This window comes from Amblyomma mixtum, chromosome 1 (genome assembly GCF_055824585.1).
Source record: "Amblyomma mixtum isolate Tamu chromosome 1, ASM5582458v1, whole genome shotgun sequence".
In the NCBI taxonomy this organism is placed as follows: domain Eukaryota; kingdom Metazoa; phylum Arthropoda; class Arachnida; order Ixodida; family Ixodidae; genus Amblyomma; species Amblyomma mixtum.
Window position 1 is genome coordinate 81,110,920 of NC_143012.1, and position 22,287 is coordinate 81,133,206.

General features: G+C 51.6%; 1 protein-coding gene across 1 annotated transcript in view; it reads left to right on the forward strand.

The window, feature by feature from the left end:
* LOC149366937 (uncharacterized) overlaps positions 1 to 22,287 on the forward strand; it is a 141,512-nt gene that overhangs the window by 62,048 nt on the left and 57,177 nt on the right. The window lies entirely within an intron of this gene.

A 22,287-nucleotide genomic window follows, 5' to 3' on the forward strand; every position in this document is an offset into this window, starting at 1 on the left:
AGACTATCCACGACGCAAATACTTTAACACACTGGCTTGCTATACCTAGTATGAGTTTCCAAATACGCCAAAAAACGGAAATTGTCAACTGTAGGAGCCCCTACTTGAGCAAAAGGTTTCTTCCCTGAGCTCCAGTACATGTACAATGAGTCAATGACTGATCGCATTTGAATAAACTATTAGGGCCCACACGAGCGCTTAAAGGTGCACTGAAGAGGAATCTGAACTCGTCTTTTTGCCGCGGGAACTCAATCTACACGTTCCGAGCATTCTTAGAAACTTCGATTTATTGCCCTGTGTGGCCAATTTCGCTAATTAAAGCGAATTAACACCCGGCTCCCGCCTTTTCTTTTTTTGAATTCTCTCTCCTACGGTGGGCGGAGTCGAACAACGCGGGGAGTGCCTCTCACCCAGTCCCGTGGCCGCTTGCCGCTCTGCCACCGGCGGAGTAATACGTAGTAGTCTGTAGTAGCAAATAGTCCCTGCGTATTTTTATTTCTGCGGGCTTATTTTGCGGTTATATAATCTGCAAATGAAAGTATTTATTCGCGAAAACCTAAAAAACAAAATGAAGCGAAAGCAAAGCCTCCACGGAGCTGGATCAAAGGCACTCCCCGCGTTGGTCGACTCCGCCCACCGTACGAGGGAGAATTAAAAAGAAAAAAGGCGGGAGCCGGGCGTTAATTCGATTCAATTAGGGAAATCGGCCACACAGGGCAATAAGTCGTAGTTTCTAAGAATGCTAGGAACGTGTAGATCGAGTTCCCGCGGCAAAAAGACGAGTTCAGATTCCTCTTCAGTGCACCTTTAAGCTTTTCTTTTATAGAGCATGCCATTGAGCGAGCGAAGAAGAACTGGATTCAGGATTTCACCGTAGCGCTCTGAGTGCGAAGTGGTATGCATATTGCTTTATGATCACGAGATGTCTTTCATGCGCGGTTGACGGTTCTGGTGATATGACAAGTGAATGTAATTTCTTCAAATCAGGCGGCAGCGAAATGTGCCATCAAAAACACACAAACATTCACCGAAGGAAGTTTCGTAGCACACATGTAGAAATACCCCTAAGATGTTTCGGCAACACTCAATGTCAGAAATGGGATTTCACGCCAGTGGAGATCTATAGTAGCACATCAACAACATGCAAAGCATAAATTCCTTTATGCAAACAAATCTTTGGGTGGTAGCCGTTTTTCGAGCCCAAAACGATAAAATCGTGTAAGCAGGCTATTCACATTTGTGACGTGCGTGTGAAGTGCTTTGAGTGTCTTACGGCATGAAATTAATTGTTCAGCCTCATGTAGGACTGCACACCTGTGCTCACTGTGCGACTGGTGATGTAGGAAAGTAAAACTGTAATGAACTTTGTTGCCCCACACCTTTATTGAGTAAAATAAATGTAAATTTAAGAAATTAAATGTACCAAAGCTGTCATGTCTGACCAAAGGTTTCAAAGGCACGATTCCAAGTTATCGTACAGCGCTGGTATTTCTGAACCTATGCCTGTAACGAGAGAAAAAAGGAAACAATCAATAAATTGATTATTCCTACGAACAATGCACAGAGAATGAACTTCGCGCTGCCAAATGTTTTGATTGCACCAAAACCTTTTGTCGAAAAATGCTCTCAGTAACGCAACTTGCATTGCAAATTTTAAGTGCCAAGAATGCCAAACTTCGCAACGCATGTTGCGCGAAACAATGCTCGCATTCTAGTTAAGTAATATGTTTTAATATATTTCGTATTACTTACGAATCGCAGCAGGAGAGCATGACTTTTACTTAAAGCCTTGTGTTAGCATAGCACAGTCATCAATAGGGGCAAATGACGTGCATAACGCATTTCTTCATATGCGTTGTATTGTAATGCCCTTCCCTTTCACGTAAAGGAAGGAATTATTGGAAGGAAGACATTTATTGAGAGCCGGCTGACCGACCTCGATGAGTCTCTCTGAATTTGCATTTATAGGCTACCAAAACGCGTTTGTAAATGCTTCCAGCCATGACTAGTGTTTGATATACGCTCGTAGAATTCATTCTTCGCTCCACTTATCCTGACTACGTGAAGGTTGCTTTGGCGCAATCCTTGTGATTAAATTCAGCATTGTAGTATGTCTTATGGCTCGCTTCATTTTCACGTGGAAGCCATCATACGCATCATGTGGCGAATCTGGTGCGAGAATACCAGTGCGCGAATGAGAACTTCGAGGTTAATGATTTGAAGTTCACAAAATGCGCCTTTCTGTAGAATAAAAGTACAAAAAACAGGTTGTGGCTTCGCGCCAGTTGTACGGACCCGGTACATCAGGCCACGTCGAATGCCAGACGGACCAGACAGGCGTTTTTTTATAGTATAAATAAAAATACGCCCGGCGTGCTTTCCAAACTATTTTATACGTAGATGCATCTGCGGATTATCCTTTACGCATGGTCGACATGTCTACGTTCTTACTGATACTTCAGTGTGTTTTTCTTTGTTCGCTCTTGATCGCAGCATCTAATAGGGAAATGCAAATTCATACTATAATGCCGGCAGCGTTGGAGCATGGCCGCTACTTGCCGCTCGCTCGGTGGTCCGCTTCATTTTACCCACGTTATGCTCGTATGTATTATCCTCTATGACGACAGTTGTGCTAGGGCAGTCGGCACTGCCCAGAAAGGGGCGATTGACGGTCGGTGCATGATATGCCACCAGTGCTCTAGAAGTTTGCTGTACTTTCTACGAACATGACAATGCCATGTACTACTGTTGTACGATTTGCTGTACGTCGCATTGTTGTGACGCAGAATGTGGTCATGTTGATGTTGATAAATCATGTGCTGTGCGGCAGGGATACACCATAACTGACACAAATAGCATACGCCAACAATACGTATTGCAACTATAAGTCTTGTCGGCGGCTGCCGTTTGTTTCCACTTGTTGTCTGTCACTGCAGTGTAGCATTCCAGAATATTTTCGTTAAACGGCCAAGCATTCGCGCTTTTCTGTCTCGAGTTACTAAGCCATGCAGGCATCATGGCTCTGACCAACGCCGTCTTTACTCTGAGAAAGCTGGGTGGCTGTGTATTGGCGGCGTTGTACTGTCGCTATAACTACGGCCAAGCACACTTGAAGATAACAGGGATCATTAAATCACCCATAAAAAAAAAATGAGGTTTCTCTTAGCCGTATTGCTCTACAAAACCTCACAGCCCCTAGAAAATTTCCAATTTTAGTAGAAAAGGGGCTCGCTGCTATGTAGCATGAAATGCCTACGCTGTACCTAATTGTAGTGATGGAAACTTTGCACATTTAAGGCGACATTCACTGTACATTTAATGAGAACCACCTTGATGAAAGAGGCATTTTTACAAACTAGTTAAAACGATACTTCCAAGAACGGTCGAATTACAGAGCTCTCCCCGCGGTGCACCCTGGTTTCTTAGTGTAGTGCTTGCGCAGGAGCAAGTGGCACGCGTAAGTAGGAGATGGAGGGAAGGCAGCGAAAATGCAACACTAGAATACACACTATGCGGCGCTCCCTCGAGTGGCAAAAATGATGATGATAAGAATGCCTATTGGACAAAGTTTGACAAAATGTCGCGAGTCCGAAAGTTTTTCAGGATGCCAAGGCAAAGAGCGGCATAAAAGTGTCGGTCAGTTCACCCGCAGGCGGATAGATTCATAAGACTGGCATCAAATATAACGAAAGTGTCTCTGCTGGTTCTTCAGAGCTTCAGTATTTTATAGGGATGTTCTGATCGCACTCGCGTAGCAGCCGCCAGAAGGGTACCAGTCGACGAACTCCTCAGCGGTTCTTCCGCTCTGGGGAAATGCGGCTGGGGAGTTGTCTGTATGAGTAGATTCCTGCCCGCAGTGCTCTGGCAGCAATGTCATTCCTTAGCTAAATGGGAAGCGATTATAGTGGTGGCTAGCACAAGGTCGACCTTTTTCTACGGTGTTGCAAAGCGCCTCTTGTCAGTGGATGCGTTATACCTCCAGAGCGTGTACTGTTGACAATCAAAATCACCGACAATTATGATCTGTGCTTGTGGGACGGCTGTAATGAGGGTTTTCTACCACACGAATTTGTTTTGAAGTTTGGCTGATACTTCAAGCTACAGGTAGACCGAAGCTGCAATGGCTGTGACATCATTCGACTGGCTAGTCCACAGCGATTATTTTTAAGTATAGAGTGCAATGCGCGCTTCAATTTGTGACTGACGAACAGAGCTATGTTTATGCGGTTACCCGCTTTTGACCACTACCGTTTTAATGATGTCGGGTTGAAAAAGGAAGAAAATCTGGTTTAGTGACATAAATTGGTAAATTCCGGGCTCTCTTTGAATGAGAAGCATCTGAGGATAGCCGACTTGCTCGAAGAGGTAGTGGAACTATGGCGGGCCTTGCTGGACGCCCGGTAGTGCCACTTGAGAACCACCAGTACCAACACAGCACACCTTTCAATATTGAGGTTGGTCGGCATGGCTAGCGGTTAATGAAGATGACTGCTGCTTATACCTCCGAAATTTATGATCGTGCTCATCTTTTGGTCTTGTGGATCACGAGCACTTCATTTGTTTTGAATGGCTCTTGTTCTGCTGCGCAATACCTCGCACGATGGCCGTGTGGGTTTATACGTCTGTGCCCCGATATGTTCGAACATTTCGCTGAGAGACGCCGCGGTGGCTCATTGGTTATGGCGCTCGGCTACTGATCCGAAAGATGCGGGTTCGATCCCGGCCGCGGTGGTCGAATTTCGATGGAGGCGAAATTCTAGAGGTCCATGTACTGTGAGATGTCAGTGCACGTTAAAGAACGCCAGGAGGTCGAAATTACTGGAGGCCTGCACTACGGCGACCCTCCTAGCCTGAGTCCCTTTGGGGTGTTAAGACCCATAAAACCACAAAACAATTGCACTGAGGTATTGCTGCTGCTGCTGTTGTAATAGCTTGGTTGCTCCTGCAGATGTAGCTGCTCCCGATTGGGCTCCATTCAATCAGGAAACTGAGTTCCTTCTTGTGTTAAGTCGGCTGTCGAATAGGTTTGTCAAGAATGTTTTGGAGCGGGTTGGGTCTGCTGAGGAGTCAAAAGAGTGTTCTTGCATAGTGATTGACTCCAGTGATGAATATGGTTTAATGGGCTGGGGTTGCAGTTAAAATGGTGCATTGAGATGTAGGCTTGAACGTGGAGGAGGAATCGCGCTGTCGGTGGAAGCACTCATAATGTTGATCTCGTTGTGACACCTCGGGCACCGGTCCTCAGTTTTTAGCCGCCGTCTGCCGTTACCATAGGGATGTTATCGCTTGTTGTAGTTGTCTAAAGCAAGCTCTTGGCCGAGCTGGTGACGATCTTTCATAGTTACAGCGCGAAAGACAGGACAAGAGAGGACGACAGAACCCAGTTGTGTTCCGTCGTCCGCAGCAGCCCCAATCATCTCCAAACCATTCTCGAAAAACCTACTCAACAGCCGACTTAACTCAAGCACTAACCCAACACAGCTGTGGTAAGTTGTCGAGATGGCAGCGCAGGCCATCGAGTTCGGGGCAGATGTCATTGAGCTGATGCTGCGACCTACGGTGGCCTCGTCCATTTTCAACAAGGCAGCGTAGTTTCCGGGGCTGCACTTGGTTGCTTGGGGTTACGCGATGGACTCGCTGTTGGCCACTGGTGCCTGCATTATGGGCTTGGACCCAGGCTAGGGGATGCGGTATTTTGGTTGGCGCAAGGAGTATAGCAGTGAGATCTAGCGTGAGGTGGCAGCTGAGCCGCTCTTCCACTAGCTACGTACTCGCGGGTGGAAGTCTTCGAGGCGGTGCATTGTTTCCTGCTTCTGGAGGGTCTCTTCCTACTTTTTATCATCTGTATCTGGCGGTAAATAGATCCTGTCGACAGGAGAAATTGTTCACTCAATTTTGGCATGACGGATCTATTCCCAAGTGGACTTGAGCTTTGCAAAGCAGGCAAGTTCGCATCCCTGCCGCGCGAGAACTGCTGGAGTTCTTTTCGTGCCTGTTGCCCCTGCGTGCTCACAACCCGGGGCACCGGCATGTGCACTGTGCGCGGCCAGTGCGGAGACAGTTCTGACACACGAGAGTGCACAGCACATATGTGTGTGTCTCGGGCATAAGGCTGCAGCATATGATTTTCTTCGTACACGCTGGAATGTTAATGGTGACCACGATGATCTCGCAGTCTCTCACATACGTCTAACCGTAACTACACCCCCGTGCTGGGGCTTAGATTTTAAGGCGAAAGCCTTTAATGCCTCATTGTTATAAGCAGCAGTTGTCGACAGAAAATGTCACGCTTTTCAGTTGGTCGAAACGGCCGTGAAGTCACAGTGCGCGAATTTCAAACGGGGCCAATTGTACTTTGCCTAGTAACCATGCAACCAATTGAAGGGATCGTATAGTGATGTTCCAGGTAAGTGGAACTCAGCTTAGTTAATTGCTTAATTACGCAATTAGCCTAATTAACTTTTCTAGTCAGGCCATATAAATAAATAAAACCGAGTAGAAAATTGGCCGAGCTCGGGAATCGAACCCCGGTCTTCGGCGTGCGAGACGAGCATGCTATCCACTCCGCCATGCCAGCTTTTTTTCTTTTCTTTATTGCCTTCAAAGGCGTGGGAATACAGTGCATTACAACATATGTGACTATTTACATGGCTATTTACATGGCTACAGCACTCGATGGATGGGAATGAACAAAGGCGCGTCTAGTGAATACGGTGTCTTCGCTCACTCCCATCCTCCTCCCTTCCCTTCCGGAGAGGTTTAAGTGTCCACCGAGATATGAGAGACAGATACATTTCCTTTCCTCAAAAACTAATTTACCGACGAGCGAGGCGTAGAACCGAATGGGCAATGGCGTTCTATGGACTCCCTGGCAGCGTTGCAAGATGCTGTCGCGTTCCACTCTTAGAGGCGAAGCTTAACATCTTAACCACACATCAGTGACCACACTTTAGGTAAAAAAAGTGCCCCCTAAATTTTGGCGGGTGTTCACCGAGATATGTGAGACAGTTACTGCGTAATTGCCTTTCCTGAAATACAATTTTCATTTCCTTCATTACGCGCCCTCTTTGTCTTCTTTTACTCCCACTTCCTCCTTTCCTCTACGGTGCGGTTCAGGTGTCCACCGAGATGACAGAGAATTACTGCGCCATTTCCTTTCCTCAAAAAGCGTTGCGTTCAAAGGGCAAGGCATCGCGCCGAACGTGTGGTGGCCTTCCGTGGATACCCGCCGCGGTGGCTCAGTGGTAAGGCGCTCGTCTACCGAGCCGGAGTACCCGGGTTCGAACCCGACCGCGGCGGCCGCGTTTCGATGGAGGCGAAATGCAAGAGGCGCCCGTGTCCGGTTCAGGTGTCCGCGTAGATATGTGAGACAGTTACTGCGCCATTTCCTTTCCTCAAAAACCAATTTACATTTATTTTACTTCCGTGGAATCCCTGGCAGCGCTACAACACGCTGTCGCGTTCCACTCCTAAATGCGAAGCTTAAGCGTCATTAATTAGCAGTTAATTAGTATTCAGGCATTTATCAGTAATCAATCATTAATTAGTGATTTGTCATCACTTAGTATTTAGTACTCAATTATATGTGACGCCACCAGTGCCACAGAAGCAGTCAAAGTGGTGCGGAAAACGCTTTCGCCTCTACCCACTTAAGACAGTCAAAGTGCCCCCTGAATTTTTTTTCGCTGTGTGGTATAAAGAATTGGAAGACGAAGCGGTGGTGGTGGTGATGGTGAACACTTTATTTACAACTGGGGAGTTTGGGACACACAGGTCCGTGGGCCCCCGCACGGCCCCACTGCTCTCAAACGCTCATGTCCCGGAGGCTCATGACACTGGCAGCCCGGCCGGTGGCGATGGCTTGCTTGGCCGGGTGCTCGGAGCGCAGTTTAGTCTCCCAAGCCTACTTCCTTTGTGTCGACCCTGGTTCACACCGCGCTGAGACTGAAGGCTCCAGCAGTGTACTTAAAGGCAAAAATTTCACCTTTCGAATGCCTGCAGATTTCAGAGTGTTAGCTCTGCTACTCGCGGTACTCAAGGTCGTGTGAGTATGCAACACAAGGTCATTGTCTAAAAATGGTGTCTACAGGGGTTAGCGTTTGCATAAACAAAATTTGCATATCATATGACCAACGTGGCCGCCATGATAAGCAACCATTGGTGGTATCCACCAGTTACCAAGTGGTGCGCTACCAGCTGCCAGGGTGGTACCATACTCTGTGACCCAACCGGTTGCAAAGCAAAGTGCTATACTGACAACCAGCCCCCAAGTGCGCATACAGTGTATACCAAACTTTCGTCTCCCTGTAAATACCCCAGTGTGCAAACAGCTGGACTGGACCATTGAGTGGTACCGTTGGTACAGATTGTGAACAACTTAAGTTGCGGAGAACATTCGGATGGGCATCAGGTAGTATCAAACAATTCGGCGTGTTATGGAGCATAAAATTAAAAATTCAGGGGGCACTTTGCTCACCTAAACTGCGGTAAGGCGAAAGCTTTATGCGCGGTGTTGCTGCTTGTGTCAGTGATGTGTGGTTAAGACGTTAAGCTTCGCCTCTAAGAGTGCAGCGCGACAGCATCTTGCAACGGTGCCAGGGAGTCCACAGAACGCCATCGTCTGTTCGGCTCTACGTCTTTAACGTGCACTGACATCGCACAGCACATGGGCGCCTCTTGCGTTTCGCCTCCATCGAAACGCAAGAGGCGCCCGTGTGCTGTGCGATGTCAGTGCACATTGGTGGTGGTGAAAACATTTATTCAGAACGGACAGGAGGTGTTTGGATCTGCCCGTAAGGGACCGATCCTTACAAACACTAGGTGGAGGTCCCTAGTTTGGGATCCCAGTGGCGGTAGCCGCCGCCCAGGCGCGACCGACTAAGGCCTGTCGGGCCTGTAAGTCGTGGCAGCCGAGCAGGGTCGCCTCCCAGTCCTCCCGGGTTGGGTTGGGGATGGGGGGAATGGCCGGGTTGGAGGGGCAGGCCCACACCATGTGATAGGTGTCTGAAGACACCGCACTACAGTGCAGGCAGTTGCCGCTAAAGGAGGGGTCGAAATGTTTTAGGGCTGCCGGGCACAGCAATGTATGGGTGAAGAGGCGGAGAAGGAGCCGCTCATCCGCCTTCTTGAGGCCTTTACATGGGCTAGGGTAAAGGCGATGGCTATCTTGATATTAGGTTGCGATATTTTTGAACGTATAGACCGGATTAAAATCGGGTACCTGATCAGGTGGGGAGGAGAAAACAGCCCGGTGAGAGAGCGCGCGGGCGGCTGCGTCTGCTGCCTCGTTTCTTGCCAACCCCTGATGAGCAGGGGCCCATATGAGGTAACGGTGTGCGGGGTCCGTATCCCGTATGCAATTTTAGTATATTCGATAGGCTAGGAAGGGAGTGCAGCCTTGTTCGACGTTCCGACAGGCCCCTCGCGAGTCGGTGATTATGTATTTTGAATTGGAATGTGAGGCCGCGAGAGCAATCGCGACCTCTTCTGCTTGTGTTGCACTGCGGGCTCTGAAAGTGAGGCCGTTAACTGTGTTGCTGTTGTGAACTACCGCGGCCGTGTACCATTTCCCGTGGTGAGGGCCGGGGGCGTCCACGTAGTATACACCTGTTTTGTTGCAGTGCACGTTAAAGATCCCCAGGTGGTCGAAATTATTCTGAAGACCTTCACTACGGCACCTCTTTCTCTCTTTCTTCTTTCACTCCTACCCTCCTCCCTTCCCTTACGGCGCGGTTCAGGTGTCCGCCGATATATGTGAGACAGATACTGCGCCATTTCCTTTCCTCAAAAACCAATTTACCAATTTACGCCTTGCTCGTCGGTAAATTGGTTTTTGAGGAAAAGAAATGTATCTGTCTCCCATATAACGGTGGACACCTGAATCTCGTCGTAACGGGAAGGGAGGAAGATGGGAGCGAACGAAGACACCTTATTCACAAGACGCGCCAAACATCCAGCCATGGCGGAATGGTTAGCGTGCTCGTCTCGCACTCCGGAGACTCTAGTTCGATTCCCCCACTCGACCAATTTGCACATTTAGGAAAGTAATTAATAATTAATTAGCATAACTAGGTTAATGACGGTAATCTGTAAATTAACTTATCAACTAAACTCAGACCCACTTACATGGAGCATCACTATACCATCCCTTTAATTGGTTGCTGGGTTACTAGCCAAAATACAAGTGACAATGTTTGAAATTCCCGCACTGTGACGTAACGATCATTTCGACCAATTGAAAAGCGTGACATTTCTGTCGACAACTCCTGCTTACAACGATGAGGCATTAAAGGATACCGCCTTAATAGTAGAGTCAAAGCTTAGCGCATTCGTACCGACGACCTTTGGTCTCCAAAACCATAATTTTTTTGGTTTTCAGATGACCATTACGACCAAGCTACTTGAGGTAGGACATTCGAAGTGCTGTCAAACGATTTTCCTTCTTATGCTATAAATGTTGGCATCAAAATGCTTTGTGCAAAAAAAAAAAAACTTAAGGTAACGCTTGATAATCAGCGTCTGGTAATCTTTTGTCGTTACTCCACTGCACGACAAAACGACAACTGTCAGTGCCTCGCGCCAACAGAACGGAGTTCCAACAAAAACATGCCGCCATATCTAAAAGAACATTGCTAGTACAGACCCGTATTTTAACTGACTCGGAGATCCTAGAAGCTCATACAAAGGACATACACTAAAGTAATAGTTAGTTCTAAATTTTCACGGCACTAACGGGGACAGCATTGGTAGACACTGACTCTACAGCGAATGCAGCGAAGCACGAGAAGGAAAGCAAAGAATTATATAAAACATACCGAAATAGAAGGCAACATTAATGCGTTTATCTGCCAATATCGTCAAGAGATAGAGACTAATTGAAAACTTTGCTGAAGTTTATGCGTTTGCCCCACGCAGTGTCTCTTTGCGATGCGTTTTATCTTGCTGGGCTGGAGTACCCGGGTTCGGTTTAGGTAGTAGGTTTATTGGGGTTTAACGTCCCAAAGCGACTAAGGCTATGAGAGACGCCGTAGTGAAGGGCTCCGCAAATTTCGACCACCTGGGGTTCTTGAACGTGCACTGACATCGCACAGTACACCGGCCTCTAGAATTTCGCCTGCATCGAAATTCGGCCGCCGTGGCCGGGAGAGAAAGAGAAAAAAAAAACTTTAATTTAACAGGAATTCGGGGCACACCCCAAGGTCCCCGCACGACCCCACTGCACTCAAGTGTTTATGTTCCTAGGGTTCATAACACTGGCAGCACGGCCGGTGGCGATGGTTTACACGGCCGGGTCCTCCGAGCGCAGCAGGGTCTCCCAGTCCTCCCAGGTCTTGAGGTTCTCTAGGTCCCGCGGGGGAGGGTCCGCCGGGCAGAGGGAAAGGATGTGGAGGGAAGAAGCGAAGGGTTCTGGGCATAGGCCGCAAGCAGGAGTGGGGAAGGAGGGTTGATAGTGGGTTAGGGTAAGGGGCGAGGGGAGAGTATGTGTTTGTAATCTGCGCCAGAGTGTTGCGTGTCTGTTATCTAGGGAGGGGTGGGGCGGGGGGTAGAGCTGGCGAGAGGCTCTGTATGCCTGGGTCAGCTCACTGAATGAGTGCATGCGATCCTTCGTGAATCCCCGATCCGAGGCCACCTGAGCCCGGTTTAAAGAACCTCGTGCTAAAAGGTTGGCGGCCGCGTTTCCGGGATTCCCGGAGTGCGCAGGCACCCATATCAGCTCCACTTAGCGGGGCGGGGGTGTATCGGGCGAGTCCAGTATGTCAAAAGCAGGGACATGGCCGGGATCGAACCTACGTCTTTCGGGTCAGTAGCCGAGCGCCGTAACCACTGAGCCACCGAGGCGGGGCAGCTGTTCCAGCTTTTCGATAGATTGAGGCTAAGAATTCGAGCAAGGCATGCATGTAAAATTACACACAACTTGTTATTTTTCACACATATTCCTTCTTGAAGAACCCCGCCGCTGTGGCTCAGTGGTTACGGCGTTCGGTTGCTCACCCGAAAGACGCGGGTTCGAACCCAGCCGCAGTGGCTAGATTTCGATGAAGGCGAAATTCTAGAGGCCCGTGCACTGTGCGATGTCAGTGCACGCTAAAGAACACCAGGTGGTCGAAATTTCCGAAGTTCTTCACTACCGCGTCCTTCATAGCCCGAGTTGCTTTGGGACGTTAAACACCAATAAACCAATAAACCAAACCTTCTTCAAGAACCACTCCACTAACAGTTCTTGATTGTAGGAAGCTTTGTGATCGGAGAAATAGATGGATATATGCTCGACTTGCTGCATCACTGCCTCGTTCTCAAAGGTGGTCTATGCAAGTATTTGGAGAGGTTGTCGCAGCCGCGGAAGGCGTTACGAGCGAAAGAAACGGGATGTTCTCCCGCATAAGTGGTAAGAAATTCGTTTTTTTACATGTACGTACATTAAAGTCCGCACCCAACGACTTACAGGCCCAACAAGCTTTAGTCGGGCGCGCCCGGGCGGCGGCAACCGCCACTGGGGTCCCATACTAGGGACCTCCACCTAGTGTTTGTGAGGATCGGTCCCTTACGGGCTGATCCAAACATACCTCCTGTTCATTCGTAATAAATGTTTTCACCACCACCACCACCCTCCCACTCTTCCAGATGGTAGTTAAGGTTGATCGCGAGAGTTCGCTCACCGTTGTCAGCGCTAACGCATGCAGCCCACATCTCTCTATCATCACCCCAAGTACCAATAAGAGAAATTCAGGCGGCTACTGATCTAGGGAGCCAGTTATGCGCACTTGCTTTCCTTAAAATGATCATTGTGTAAAACGTTCTCGACGCCAACGCCAATGAACAGAATCAAAACGGACGGCCTATGGCTTAAAAAATTGGTCAATTGGTTTTTGGCGAAAGGAAATGGAGCAGTATCTGTCTCCCATATCTCGGCGGACACCTGAATCGCGCCGTAAGGGAAGGGAGGAAGGTAGGAGTGAAAGAAGAAAGCGAGAAAGAGGTGCTGTAGTGGAGGTCCCCGGAATAATTTCGACCACCTGGGGATCTTTAATGTGCAGAGAGAGAGAGAGAGAAAACTTTATTTACAGAGGAATTCGGGGCACGCCCCAGGGTCCCCGCACGACCCCACTGCACTCAAGTGTTTATGTTCCGAAGGTCCATAACACTGGCAGCACGGTCGGTGGCGATGTTCTGCACGGCCGGGTCCTCCGAGCGCAGCAGGGTCTCCCAGTCCTCCCAGGTCTTGAGGTTCTCTAGGTCCCGCGGGTGAGGGTCCGCCGGGCAGAGGGAAAGGATGTGGAGGGAAGAAGCGAAGGGTTCTGGGCATAGGGCGCAAGCAGGAGTGGGGAAGGAGGGATGATAGTGGGTTAGGGTAAGGGGCGAGGGGAGAGTATGTGTTTGTAATCTGCGCCAGAGTGTTGCGTGTCTGTTATCTAGGGAGGGGTGGGACGGGGGGTAGAGCTGGCGAGAGGCTCTGTATGCCTGGGTCAGCTCACTGAATGAGTGCATGCGATCCTTCGTGAATCCCCGATCCGAGGCCACCTGAGCCCGGTTTAAAGAACCTCGGGCTAAAAGGTTGGCGGCCTCGTTTCCGGGATTCCCGGAGTGCGCGGGCACCCATATCAGCTCTACTTGGCGGGGCGGGGGGGCATCGGGCGAGTCCAGTATGAGAAAAGCAGGGACATGGACTCGGCCTCGAGAAAAATTTAGAATCGCAGTTTTAGAATCGCTTAAAATGTACCGGGCTTCCGTGCGGGTTATAGCAAGGGCAATGGCGGCTTCCTCTGCAGCCTCTGGGGACGTGTCTGGAGGGAGAGGTAGTGTGAGGAGGGCGGATAAAGAGGAGTCCACCACAGCTGCTGTCGCTTCATCACCCGTGCAGGCAGCGTCCACCCACACGGCGTTCGGCTGGGGGCCGTACGCTCGATGGAGTGCCTTCGCACGGGCTCTGCGGCGCTGCTCATGGTGGGACGGGTGCATATTCCTCGGGAGCGGCCTGATGAGGAGCTCTCGGTGAAGGGATCGTCGGATGGCGAGGAGGGTTGTCTTTGGCCGGTATTTTGATTCCGAGGGTGTCCAGGATATACCGACCTGTGGAGGTTTGTGTGAGCCTGATGTATTGGGCCTGTCGGTGGGCCTCCACCAGTTCCCCGATCGTATTGTGGAGGGCCAGGGCTAGTAATCTGTCTGTGGGTGTGTTGAGGGGAAGGTGAAGTGCTACCTTGAATGCCTTGCGAATCAAAGCATCCAAAGCGTTTATGTCACTGACATCGCACAGCACACGGGCGCCACTTGCTCTTTGCCTCCATAAAAACGTGGCCTATGGCTTCAGCGCCGCCTTTCTGGCACAACGTTGTCAATGCTTGCTGCCCACATCTATCTATTGTCACCACACGCACCTATAAGCGCGATTCGGGCGTCCACTGACCCAGGGAGCTAGTTCTGCCCATAATCGGAGTGCAACATGCCAACGCCAATGAACAAAACGAACGCCGACAGCTTATGGCTTCAGCGCTGCGTTTCTAGCACAACGTTGTCTATGCCAACGCATGCAGCGCACATCTGTCATTACAGCCACGTAGCTTAAAGCACGATTCAGGTGTCCGCTGCTCGAAGACGGCATGTGCTTTCCCTCTGGCTCAGGTGGGCACCGAGATGTGTGAGACAGATTCTGCGCCATTTCCCTTCCTGCGAAACCAATATACCAATTTTACCCTCTGCGTCCCAAGCTCTCGCTCCATTGGCTTCGCAGCTTAAATCGGAACTTAGGTGTCCACTGCTGGTTACAACGGACAACGGCGACAGCAACGGCGACGGCAACGCCGCGAAACGCAGAAACGTGCGCTAAAGAGCTCTGCGCTCTAAAGCGAAGGCAACACATCGAACCTTTATTTCTGGTGTCTGCCACCAGATAAGATTGTTGTAGAGAGCATCCCTTTGGGGCCCTTTTCTGCTTTTCGCGGCGTCGCCGTCACCGTTGTCCGTTGTAACCAGCAGTGGACACCTTAGTCGCGCTTCAAGATGCGAAACCAATGCAGCGGGAGCTAGTGAGCTGTCCGGCGCCCTCCTCAACAGGGGCAAGAGCAAGGCTCTGCGTTTCGGGGCCTTCGCATCGGACCTGCTGGGCGAGGTGGAGTGGGTCCCGGCTTGTAAGGTGCTAGGAGTCGTGTTCCTCTCCTCGGGGGAGGTAGCCCGCGACTCGTGGACCGAGTTGAGAGCGACCGCTGAGCGACGCCTGACAGTAGCAGCGCGTTTCCACCTGTCGCTGTCAGAACGCGCGTTTATCATCAGGTCATCGGTGTGCGCGCCGCTCTTATATAGCTCGCGTCGCTTGTCCGCCGCGCACCTTTACGCGCCGCTTGGCCACTCTCTGTGGCAGTTTTTTCTGGGCGGAAAAAACGGAGACCGTCGCTCGCGCGCTCCTCCGTCTTCCCGCGCGCATGGGCGGGTTCAGCCTGCCCAACCTGCGCACAATGTGCAGCGTGCTTGCTGTTCGAGGCGTCCGCGACCTGGTCGACGCCACCGACTGCCCGGGAAGAGGGCTCCTCGCCTACCTTCTCGGGACTTCGCGGCGCCTCTTTTTTGGTGAACTCGTAGGTCCTTCAGCCGAACGGCAGCCGGCGTTCTTCCGGTATGTTTGTCGGACGGCCGAGTCTCACCGCCACCCTGCCCGAGGTCGACGTCTCTCAGACGCAGGCCTCACGCGTTTGCGAGCTCCTTGCCATCCAGGAGGCGACACCTGAACAGCTAGAGCGGAGCAGGCGGGTACGGTGGCGAGACTTGACGTCGCACTGGGTACCACCAGACGTCCGCGACTTCGGCTGGCTGCGAGGCTGGAGAGTCCTCCCAACGGGGGTCCGCATCGCCGCGTGGGGCATCGCTCTTTCTTCTCGGTGTCCCCAGTGCGGTGCGACAGAGACCCTTGAACACGCGTTTTTTGAGTGCGTCGTAGCGCGCACTTTTTGGAGGCTGATGTCGCGCACGTTTTTTGTTAGCCTCGACTGGACATTATGGACCCTTTGAACATTCTGTGCTGTGAATGATTTGGTGTGAACGGCGACAGCAGTCGCCGTCGTGTTCTTGTTTCATAGCTTGTTTGTACCGAGCGACACTAGTCGCTGCCTTGTTGTTTTTGTCTTTGTGAGGGACTAAGGTTCCTTTGTATGAATAATCAGTTCAATAAACTTCTCTTCAAGGGAGCTTGGAAAGCAAAGGCGAATAACTGCCTTTTTGGAGTGGTGGACACCTGAATCGGGCTTTAAGCTACGTGGCGGTAGTGACAGATGTGCGCTGCATGCGTTGGTATCGACAACCGTTGTGCCATTTTAAGGAAAGGAAGTGAACATAACTGGCTCCCTGGGTCAGTGGGTTGGTTGGTTGGTAAACATTTATTAAAACAGTGAAGGGGCCGAAGGCCCAGATCTAGGGGTCGGCCAAGACTCCTTGGAATCTGGCAGCCTCTAGAGCGAGACCGATGAGCGTTCGTTGGTCGTCTAGGGTAGAGCTGCGTAGACGAGCCTCCCAGGTATGTTGTGTGGGTGTTGGCATGTGTTGTCGTGGACAAGTCCAGACCATATGAAGGAGGTCTGCTGGGATATTGCAGTGTTTACACATTGGCATATACCGTTCAGGAAATATATTATGGAATCTTTTGGGATTGGGGAAAGTGTCCGTCTGGAGTTGGCGCCATGTGACGGCCTCTGTCTTTGTAAGTTCTTGGTGCGGACCTGGATAGAGTTGGCGAGAAAGACGATAGTGCTCGAGCAGATCGCGTGAAGTGATTATGGTGTCCTTCCTGACCAAGGCGGGCATTTTTGGGGCGGGGTGATAAGCTGCTCGGAAAGTGAGCCCTCGAGCTAGCTCATGTGCTCCCTCATTGCCCTTCAGACCCATGAAGGCTGGAGCCCATATCAGTAGGGTCAGGTGCTTAGGAGGATTTGATACGAGTACGCGAAACGCTTCGACTGAAATACGGCCATGAGTAAAATTAAGAATGGCGCGCTGTGAGTCACTTATGACTACTCTAGCTTTAGAAGTGGTCAGCGCGAGAGCAATAGCTACTTCCTCCGCTGTAGTGATATGTGAAGTATGTACGGAGCAGGAGGCATGGAGAGTCATGTACTCATCGGTGGCAACCGCTGTTGCAGCAGTCCGAGTAGGATGGTCTGCCGCGTCTGTGTAAAGCACGTCAAGTCGGCCAGCATATCGCTGCTGGAGTGACGCGGCCCGAGCTTCTCTGCGATCTTGATGATGAGTTGGATGCATGTTGCGGGGGAGAGGGAGAGTCTTGATGTTGGCCCTGATGGCAGGTGGGAAATTGACCACCGAGGATGGTGGACGGAAGGGAGCGATGCGAAGTCGTTCGAGGATAGAGTGGGTCAGTGGACGCCTGAATCGCGCTTATAGGAACGTGGGTGGTGGTGGTGAAAAACTTTAATCAAAGAGAGCTTGAGGGTAAAAAAAACCCTGCTGCATGGTCGGTATCCTTAGTTCGGGACACCGCATGACGAGGCCCCGTCTCGCGCCCGCTTGACCAGAGCCCTTTGGGACTCCAGTGTGGAGCAGTTGAGGAGGGCAGTCTCCCATGCCTCTCGGGTGGGGGTGGGGGAGGGGAAAGGTGAGGATTCTGAGTACATGCCCACACCATGTAAAAGATATCGCAGATCTCTCCACAGTGCGGGCAGCGCCCATCTGTGTTCGGATCGAAGTGTTTTGCTATTGGAGGACAGAGAAGGGTTCCTGTCTGCAGGCGCCGCAGAGTTCGCTCTTCCGCCTTACTCAGCCCCTTGGCAGGTGCCGGATAGAGACGGTGGCTGTCGCAATAATAAATTAGGATTTCGCGGAACCGCAGAAATGGTTTATGAGCTTCTGAGCCATGAGAGCTAGGATGAGGAGCCCGGTGTATGAGCGCTCGGGCGGCCGCATCAGCGGCCTCATTGCCTCGTAGACCCTGGTGGCCAGGAGCCCAGATCACTTTTGTGCGAGTTGGATCGGCGAGAGCGCGTCTTAGAATTTGCGAGGCAAGAGGTGATATTTCGCCTGCAAGATAATGTTCACAGGCCCGGCGAGAGTCTGTGATTACCGTTTTCGATTTTGGATCGGCGGCAGCGAGAGCTATTGCGACTTCCTCCGCTCGTGTTGAATTTGGGGCCCGAAAAGATAGCCCATCGACATTCATTCCCTGGTGGACTACGGCAGCCGTGAAGAATCCCGCAGGCGACGGCCCTGTGATGTCCACGTAATAGACGCCCTCTTTATAACCATATTGCCTCTCAAGCGTGCGAACCCGCGCTTGTCGTCTGCCTTCATGCGAAGCCATGTCCATGTTACGCGGGAGCGGAGCGACCAAGAGCATGTGGCACCACAGCACCGGGCTGTTCTCCGTCCCCTCTGGTATGCATGTGTGTTGGATGTGTAAGCGGTTTAGCAGGCGGCGCCCAGGCACCGTCTGCGATAGCCGCGTATATTGGTTCACGAGGTGGGCCTCCCGCAACTCCTGATAGGAGTTTACCACTCCCAACGCCTTTAGTTTGGCGTTCGAGGTAGCCACCGGGAGGTCTAGTGCTCGCTTTTTTGCTTTCCTGATGATGGAGTCAATGCGCTCGTCTTGTTGTTTGGTGGTGCGTAGGTACGGCACGGCGTAGAGGATCCGGCTGGTCACGAAGGCATAGGCGAGCCGGTGAAGAGATGTGGGCTGTAGGCATTGGCAACGTTGTGCCAGAAACGCGACGCTGAAGCCATAGGCCGTCAGCGTTCAATGTGCTCATTGGCGTTGGCGCTGACAACGTTTCACACTCCTATCATTTTAAGGAAAGGAACGGCGGATAACTGGCTGCCTGGGTCAGTGGACGCCCGAATAGCGCTTATAGGAAAATGGGGTGGTGAGAGGGGTGAGAGGGAGATGCGGGCTGCAGGCATTGACAACGTTGTGCCAGAAACGCGGTATTGAAGCCATAGGCCGTCGGCGTTCCCTTAGCGTTTGAGCTGACAACGTTTTGCACTCATCATTTTAAGGAAAGGAACTAAGCATAACTGGCTTCATGGGTTAGTGGACGCCTGAATCCCGCTTACAGTTACGTGGGTTGGTGAGCGAGAGATGTGGGCTGCAGGCATTGCCAACGCTTTGCCAGAAACGCGGTGTTGAAGCCGTAGACCGTCGGTGTTCATTGTGTTCCTTGGCTTTCGCGCTGACAATATTACTTTTCGGGAGATCTCTCTTCTGTATCAAACCGCTCACGGCCGATACCACCCCCGTGTAAAGGCCTCAAGAAGGCAGAGGAGCGTTGGCTTCTTCGCCTCTACACCAACACGGTACTGTGCACGGCAGTGCTTAAGCGTTTCAATTCGGCCTTTTCGGGCGAGTGTTCACACTGTGGGGAAGTGTTTGCGGACACGTATCACATGGTGTGGACATGCTCTGCCAATCCCGCTTTCCCACCCCACCGGAGAGGGCTGGGAGGCTGCCCAGCTCGGCTGCTCAACTCTCCAGGACCAACCAGCCCTGGTGACAAGAGCCCTGGCCGCCGCGGAGGCCACAGGCGTCCCGGACTAGGGATCCCTCCTAGTGATTGTGAGGGCCGGGCCCTTCAGGCACGGTCCAAGCAATACCTCTCTTGTACATAGCATAATAAATGTTTTACACCAGCAATGCCACAATGTTTCTTACTTCGATCATTTTAAGGAAAGGAAGTGCACATAACTGGCACCCTGGGTTAGCGGACGCCTGAATTGCGCTGACAGGTGGTGAAAAACATTTATTCTCTAATATATTTTTTTTTACAGAGGTGATTGAGATAGGGCCCTATTGGCCTTTTCCTCTCACAGTACCATGTGGAGCCCCTATTCCGGGGCCCCATGGGCAAGCAACGGCACCCGCCTCCATTGAACCAATGCCTTTTGGGTCTTTAGGTCTTAAATGACAGGCCGCCTCCCAGTTCTCTCTGGTAACTACGCTGCGCAAGTAACAGGGATCTTCAGGAGGGTCGCGCTGAAGGGCAGGGGCCTCAAAGAAAGCAACCTCTTGAAACTGACGCAGGCCTATATTATTAGGCGAATATGCTATGCCACGCCATTCCTCGATATTAGGGTAAACGAGAGAGAGAAGATCGACGCAATTATTCGGCGTTGCGTCAAGAGGGCGCTGGGCCTACCTATCTCCACCACTACAGACCGCCTGTTGGAAATGGGGGTGCATAATACTTGGATTGAACTCGCCGAGGCGGTGCGAATCGCCCAGCTCGAAAGACTGAGTACAACAAATACGGGCCGGACCATCTTAGACTGGGTCGGCCGAAAGTAGATAGGGGCATATGCGACAAGGTCGCCCTACCGCCACAATGTCGCGAGAATATCATCGTTCCCCCCCTCCCCCGCAACATGCACCCAGAACATCACCGGGAAAGACGGGAGAAGAAGGCGGAGGCGCTGGTTAAAAGGGCCGGAAATTTCAGGGCAAATGAGGTTGCCTACGTGGACGGAGCGAGTGGCAGGTCGGGGGCGGCGGTCGCCTCAGTAGTCGACGGCCGAGGTGCACCAGTCGCTGCCGCCTCCATTAGGAGTAGAAACATAGATACGGCCGAGGAGGTCGCAATAGCGCTTGCTTGCGCCGGAACCAAGGCTAGTTTGATTCTTAGTGACAGCAAAACAGCAATCTGCAACATCGGAAAGGGCAGGGTCTCGCCAGAAACGGCTCGAATTCTGTCCGCAGCCAAAATTGATCACAAGATCACCTTAATTTGGGTCCCAGCACACACATCCGTCCCCGGTAACGAGGCGGCCCACATGTTAGCCCGAGATCTCTACTTCCGGGTAACTGTAGAGCCGCCCGACCCCCAGGGGATGGACGAACGTTTGCAAACGTACGCGGAAATCGCCGTGCACTACAGGTTAGGCAGGCGTCTAATGCCACCACCAGATCCAAAATTAACCAATACAGAGGCCATCGCCTGGCGACGATTACAGGCCGGAAATTTCGTTAACCCTGTCTGGTTATTTCAAACCACGTTAGACGATAAAAAAGGTGACAAATGTAAGACCTGCGGAGCGAGAGGGACCCTCGATCATATAATTTGGCAATGCCCTGGATCCCCGGGTGCTGAGGACAATATTAAGAGTAGAGAAGCCTGGGAGGCCCTTCTGCGAAGCGAGGTCCCCGCCGACCAGAAACGAGCTGTCCGCCTGGCGGCTGAAGCCGCGAAGAGACAATGTATCTTCGCCAGTCTTTAGTCGCGGAGGTCCCGTCCCCCGTCCCCTAGGCCTGCGTGCCAGGGACGGGGAGTAGGGGGCCTCCTGCATCGGTGGAAATAAAAGTTGTTATCAATCAATCAATCAGGGTTGGGGTTGAGGGGAATAGATGGGTTTGACTGACACGACCAAACCATGTGGAAGGTGTCGGCCATCTCCCCCCTGAACTGGCACGCGCCGTCAAAGAATGTTGAAATGTTTAAGCACCGCATGGAACAATACAGAGTTAGTGATAATTTTGATGAGGAGGAGCTCGTCAGCGCAATCCATTCCCTTACAAGGGGCCGGGTAGCGCCGGTGGTCCTCCTTGTAGTAATCCGTGATGTGTTTGAATGTAACTGCGTGATTGTCTGATTGGGAGCAGGCGTCCAAGGACAGGGAGATAGCCTGGGGAGAGCGCGCGGGTGGCTTGATCGCCCTGTTCGTTTTCCGGGAGCCCCTGGTGACAGCGGGCCCAAATCAGGTTACGTGGAATTGGATCGTCGCATCGGCAGCTATACTGCAGTATGCGCCAGGCAAGCAGAGTAGCCCATCCAAGCTCGTAGTTTCGACAGGCCCCTCGCGGGTTGGTGATGATGCGTTTCGACATGGAATTAGTGAGATCCAGAGCAATGGCAATCTCCACCGCGTGTGTTGTGCTGTAGGCTTTGAAGGTGAGCGCGCTAACTGTGTTTGTGTTGCGTACGACTGCGGCCGTGTACCACCCCCCATAGTGTGGGCCGGCAACGTCCACGTAATACACGTGTTGTTGGTTACCATAGTATCGCGCCAAAGCTTCCGCGAGCGCCTGGCGACGACGTCTATGGTCTTCTCTGGACATGTTGCGGGGAAGGGACACGGAAGGCGCGTCTCCAGGGTTCTTGCACTCTCTCCCTTTCCTCAGTGCGGTAGCAGTGTTTGACTTGTAGCCGGTCCAAGAGGCGGCGACCGGACGTGGCTGTGCAAGACGCGTGTATTGGTTGACTCAAGTGGGCTTCTCAAAGCTTATTGGTACGTGGGGTGATGAGATAGAGATGTGGGCTGCATGCGTTAGCACTGACAACGGTGAGCCAACTCTCGTGATCAACC